Here is a 6,895-nt window from a genome sequence, read left to right as displayed (position 1 = left end):
TTCTAACCGTCACTTCTGGGAGCTCCTGGAACTCACGACACTTGCACCGTTGAACCCAGGGGTATTCTCAACAATTTTATATGTTTCTTTTTCTGAAAATTGCATTTAGAAGTTCAAAAATGATCAAATTTAAGTCTTAGAAAGTGGCTTGGTGAGAAAAAAATATTCTGTATAGGACTGTTATGCGAGTAGATTTGAAAAAGGTTTCAAATATGGTCGATTAACAGTCCCATAATGAATAGAAATGGTGCTCTCGACCTTACCAATAACCCAATTTCGAAAATTTCAGGTCTTACGAGTTATTATGACAACCTTGAAAAGATTTTCGTTTATGTCGAAAGTGGTGATCACAATTTAAGAATGTATTCCAAAACAGGAAAGGCTGATTTTCTCGCTTGCTTGTTTTTGCATATGGGACTGTTATGAAAGTAGGGGCGGTAGAGTGTTGCAGCTAAACTGACTTCATGTTATATCCAAAAATCTAATAACATATTCGTGTATACCCAGTTTTGAACCAGGTCACAATAAGTTTTGCAAATTTGGCTGTCATTTTTAGAAGTTTATGCACTCAGTTTTGCATCCGTAAATCTCCAGATTTGATTTAAAATGGACGGTGGAACACTGAAGATTCGTTTGTGAGCGATCAAGGTAGCAAAACACTGACGACGAATTATGAAAACGATGTAGCATTTGAGTTTGTTTAACGTATTTGTTGCTATATTATTATCTGCGTGTACCTGTCATCATCATCATTTGAGTAAAATTTACTATTTGTGCTAAAACATTCTCTGCGTGTATCTGTCATCATCGTCATCGTCATTGAAGACAAACATAAACAAAATGAGTGTGAAGCAAACGTGAAAAGAGCAAGCTAACCGAAATCGAAAAGTCGCCATTGCGTTCGGCTTAATTACCGCGAGTTTGCTGCTGATTCCACCATCTCGTTGGAGGTACACCCGCGAGGTGCCCTGGAGAACGAGACGCTGCTGATTCCAAGACCGTTACGGGAGGAACGAAAAAGAAGTCGATTAACCAGTTCCGTATGAGGCTTCGTGCAGAATTCCGGGAAGGCTAGGGAGCGGAAGGATCCGAGATCGGCAACTAAACGGAACAAGGCAAGAAAGTTCCGTTTCCACGGAGAGCGGACATCGGAAGAAATAACTTCCGATCACTATTGGCTGCAAGGAACATTTCCCAGATCCCTAAATTGGGGCTTTTATTGGGAGCTGAAAACCGACGCTGCCTGGAGTCTGTCTTTTCCGGAGCCGAAAGTTGTTTCGTCCGGGAGCCGGAGTCGTGTTTCTTCTGGAAGTTGGTCGATCAGCTGCTGTCAGTGGTGCCCAAGTCTGCTTCGGTCATCGGATGACATTGAGGTTGCTGTAAAGGAAAAGTAAATAAGAAAAGAAACATGTAAGTACTAGCGCTAGTCAGAAGAAAGAAGAAGCTGCAGCGAAGTAAGAAGAAGAAATAAGAAGCAGGTAAGCAAGAAGAAGAAGCAGCAGTAAAGGAAAAAGAAGAGCAAGAGCGAAATAGAAGAAGAAGAAGCAGAGTAGAAGCAGAATGGAAGAAGAAGAGTAGAAGCAGAATGGAAGAAGAACGGTAGAAGCAGAATGGAAGAAGAAGAAGGAGAGGATGATGATGAGCGGGAGAAGAAGAAGTAGATCGAAAGAAAGTATGCGGTCTGAAAATTAGAAATTGGAAATAGAAATAAGCAACAAATTTGTTTTGGTTTTGTTTTGTGGCGTAGTTTTATGTATGTTTTGGTGATTTGTGTTTCCTCCCCCATTGCTAGCCGGGAGAGAAGCAAAAGAACTTCAACATTGGCGCCCAACTAAAAAACCCATGATATTATGCTACCGCAAAATTATTTTAAGATTTTTGGATTGTTGATTTTAATCTAGTCTTAAGATTTATGTTTTGTTTTGGTGATTTATGCTAAGTTTTGTTATTTGTGGATTTGATATTAATTGTTTTTGCTCATCAATACCCACTTAAAGTTAACTTTTTAGACTTAGCACTTAATTTTAATTAAAGCAGAGAATTTAACTCATTTTCAATGGAAAATTCTCTTAGAAAGCTCTCTTTACCATCATAATTATTCGACTTTATAAAGTTGGTTACGATTATCGGGTAGAAATTCCAGCTATGACACAGATCTACCTATATTTGTGTACTACAACGCTTAATGCTCCCAAAACACCGTTTGCCGATCGGGAAAAATCGTGCCACCTACGAGTGCAGTTAGCAAGTTCATTTCTTGCCATCGCCTCGTATTACTCCAGCTATGACCATTACCACAGGTAGTCAACAAAGGTAGTACGTTATCACCAAAACACGCATCGCGGAAACCTAAAACGACACCGAACCGGATTAGAGCTGATATGCGTCTCCGCCGAAGGGATGAGGCCTCCCCGTCGCGGAAGCACGCAACATTCGCTGCTCAACATCTCCACGAGTCACTGCAGCATGAGAACCTCGACAACGTAGGAGAAATCTGGAAGCAGATCAGTGGAGACAGATGTTACTCGACATGCTCCTCAGTAAAAGGAGGTCAACGTTTGGACAACGCAAACCACACTACCGATCAAGTCCATTTCGGCGATTTCTCGCCAACTTTCGTCTGAGTGTCAATATGTGCACTGTTGTACACTCAACGACCACGAATTGCGACAACAATGCCACCATAGGCCTATTTGAAGGCTTGCCGTTAGTAAGATCGAGAGAAACTTACCGTGCTAAAGCGCGCTTGCACGCCGTTACTGGATCGTGACAAACCAGACACCTACCGTTACAGCCCACAGGCTCTCCCGTTTGCCAGAGCGAGAGAAACTGGTCGTATTATGCCGCGCGCTGATACGCCGTTGCCAGAACGAGACAAACTGTGCAAAACAGCTATGAACAACCAGCGAAACTACCATCCTGTTGACAATATCCGTTAGCCGATCGTGAAAAATCGAGCGCAGCTGGTGAGCATACCGTACTAGTGTCATCGTACCCAATCATGTCATTTTAGTCCCAAATTAATGTCGTTTCGTCAATATGTTACAGTGTAATCTGAGGATCGCCATGAAATCACCGATCAAAAGTAACGCGAATTGGGAGCGCGGTAAAACTCCTCTTCTGGGCTCATGGCGAGGTTGGTTGGTAATGCTTCCTTACTCAGCACACTGTAACTATTTTAACCATCACCAAAACAGTCTGATTTTAATTCGTTCAATGTTAGCAATAAGTTGAACGTTTTTTCTGTTAATTTATTTTAATTTGTTAGATCTAAGCCTTTTGTTTTTAACGGTTTGTGATCTGATGTTAATATACCATTGTCACGTGAATTAGACTTAGAGATAAAACGCACATAGGGACCTGTTTTTTGCCAAACCTGGTTGGCGTATAGTTATGTTTTGTTGTGGAATGTTAGGATAATATAACATTTGAGATCTGGCGGGCTATAGGCCTGCGTTATTTGTGATTTGTGGTGCACGTTGTTGTCCGTGCGGAGGTCTGCTCCATCTTTGTTGCCTTGTGCGTCTCTAGTCAGCTTCCTGTGATATAAGAAGCTTTTTATAAATTTTTCATGAGCTCCTAGCCGTCGCTCATGAAAAATTTTTCCGTGACAATGGGGTTGTGTAGCATTTGAGTTTGTTTAACGTATTTGTTGCTATATTATTATCTGCGTGTACCTGTCATCATCATCATTTGAGTAAAATTTACTATTTGTGCTAAAACATTCTCTGCGTGTATCTGTCATCATCGTCATCGTCATTGAAGACAAACATAAACAAAATGAGTGTGAAGCAAACGTGAAAAGAGCAAGCTAACCGAAATCGAAAAGTCGCCATTGCGTTCGGCTTAATTACCGCGAGTTTGCTGCTGATTCCACCATCTCGTTGGAGGTACACCCGCGAGGTGCCCTGGAGAACGAGACGCTGCTGATTCCAAGACCGTTACGGGAGGAACGAAAAAGAAGTCGATTAACCAGTTCCGTATGAGGCTTCGTGCAGAATTCCGGGAAGGCTAGGGAGCGGAAGGATCCGAGATCGGCAACTAAACGGAACAAGGCAAGAAAGTTCCGTTTCCACGGAGAGCGGACATCGGAAGAAATAACTTCCGATCACTATTGGCTGCAAGGAACATTTCCCAGATCCCTAAATTGGGGCTTTTATTGGGAGCTGAAAACCGACGCTGCCTGGAGTCTGTCTTTTCCGGAGCCGAAAGTTGTTTCGTCCGGGAGCCGGAGTCGTGTTTCTTCTGGAAGTTGGTCGATCAGCTGCTGTCAGTGGTGCCCAAGTCTGCTTCGGTCATCGGATGACATTGAGGTTGCTGTAAAGGAAAAGTAAATAAGAAAAGAAACATGTAAGTACTAGCGCTAGTCAGAAGAAAGAAGAAGCTGCAGCGAAGTAAGAAGAAGAAATAAGAAGCAGGTAAGCAAGAAGAAGAAGCAGCAGTAAAGGAAAAAGAAGAGCAAGAGCGAAATAGAAGAAGAAGAAGCAGAGTAGAAGCAGAATGGAAGAAGAAGAGTAGAAGCAGAATGGAAGAAGAACGGTAGAAGCAGAATGGAAGAAGAAGAAGGAGAGGATGATGATGAGCGGGAGAAGAAGAAGTAGATCGAAAGAAAGTATGCGGTCTGAAAATTAGAAATTGGAAATAGAAATAAGCAACAAATTTGTTTTGGTTTTGTTTTGTGGCGTAGTTTTATGTATGTTTTGGTGATTTGTGTTTCCTCCCCCATTGCTAGCCGGGAGAGAAGCAAAAGAACTTCAACAACGAATACGGTAAAAGTATCATATTTTCAATGTCATATTACCTACAATGGGAATGATGCTTTTTACAGCCTGGGCTGGCCATACTGAGCTCTTCGATTATTTCTCAATGTGCCACACTCTTTGATTTTGATCAATGGGAAAGGATTTTGGTGTCCAGTGCTTAGCTCCCGATATAAAAACTATGTAAAGACGTCTATATTTCATTTTTTAATCACATTTTTGTGATCCCAAACACAGGGACTGAACCTTCCACTATTGGCATTGATAATGCTTCACAATGATCTTTGATCGAAAAGTTAATAAGTTATATAGCATATGACCAGGTTGTAAAAGCAACATTTCCATTACTTGTTATATCACATTAACAATACGATACTAAGAATTTTGGTTAAAATTTAAAGTCAGTTATGCTGCTAACACTCTACAAAGCACGAAAAAGTAGTGTTTTTTACCTGCTTTGATAAGTTCTTTTGTTTCCATGTTGTTAGAAGTGTGCAATATCTCCATATGTGAGTGCAGTTGTCCAACCATTGTTTGCTTCCGATGCAAAAAAAGAGATTTGTTGTCATTATTTCTTTCATAACTCTTCAAGGAGTTGATGGCCCACTTTGGTGTCTTCAGATGAAAGTTGCATCATAAATTGAGCTATTTAATGGTATTTTTTGCAAAATATTCGGTGGTGCAGACGGTACTTTTAGACGCCATTTAAAGCTTATTTACAACTTTTCATATTGAAGGTCTTTATTTATTTTTTTGCAACTATTTTAATTGGAAAGCTGATAAAATTCCAATGTATTTTGATGTGCTATTTTATAATTTCCGTTGAAAAATAACAGAGTTATGTAGCTTTGAAAAACGGTTATTTTTTATTGACAAAAAAATCTAACCGAAGCTAACTCAAAAAATAAAAATGTTAGAAATCTGAAAAAATACATGTGCTTTTAAGTCGCAAAAATAAACCAAATTTTCAATTTTGAGGAAAATCTGAAGACCCCCGGCGCAAATTGTCAGATAATAAAAAAAATCTCCATAACTCAAAAATAGATGTGACAAATTTTTTATGGAATTTCGTAACTTCCCACTTTGGGAAAAAAGGTGGAAAATCCATAAATATTGATATTATTTGAGTCATTATGAAGCTTTAAAAACAGAGTACAAATTTCAGATCTTGAAAAACAAGTTTAGGGATCAAGCTTCATTAAATAATATATACCACCTACCATCTTTGAATTGCAATTCTATTCTATTCTATTCAAATTTGTTTATTTATAGAGGATTTTAACCAACATGGTCATTCGTCCTCTTAGGAGATTTATAACGTTTACACTGTTTCTTAAATCTAGATGAATTGCAATTCGAAACTCCAGCTGGAGCTCTCATTTCAAAGTTGTTGGTTCTAAACCATGATGAGGTTTGATTTGAAAAAAATTGCGATCAAAAATCTAAATTTGAATAAATTATTACAAATTACATTTATTTTTGCAAGATCAAGTCAGCTAGTAACAAATAAACAAAATATATACCTATAAATCCAAAATGAAAATAAAAATCCAAAATCAAAAAAAATATCACTGTAACATAGTTGAACATATGAAATCAATCATAGAAATATGATTGATTCGATCATAGTTATAATTAAATCAACCATAGCAATATAGTTGAATCTACAATACGTAGTTTTCTATTTTTTTAAATTTTATAGAAAAAAGTTTTTGTTGCAGGCACTGGAAATAGCAAAAATGCGTTGCGCCAAAGTTGTCAGCGGCTTTTCGGAAAGCTTTTAGGCAGGGATGCCAGTTTTCAACAGCTTCAAATTGTAATTCGAAGTAAAATGTTATTATTTCAATGACTCAATAATTGCTGTTCTCATTTAAAAAAGTCATTCATTAATGGGTTATAATCTTGAATCCAGGTTTGACGAGCGCCATGGAAGGAATTGTGATACCGTAAAATCAACTACAATTTCCTGAAAATTTACTTCCACCTACCTTGGGGCTTATTCTGCGACTCGAGTGACGTGACCTACGAAATTTCACTTCTTCGTCCCGGACTCTAGAAAATGCTTCAGGAAATAACACTAGCGCAAATGAGGGTTGACGGGTTGAGATCCAAGCTTGAGTTTGAACTTTTTTCAC

This window comes from Uranotaenia lowii, chromosome 1, assembly GCF_029784155.1.
Source record: "Uranotaenia lowii strain MFRU-FL chromosome 1, ASM2978415v1, whole genome shotgun sequence".
In the NCBI taxonomy this organism is placed as follows: Eukaryota; Metazoa; Arthropoda; class Insecta; order Diptera; family Culicidae; genus Uranotaenia; species Uranotaenia lowii.
This window is presented reverse-complemented; position numbering follows the sequence as displayed.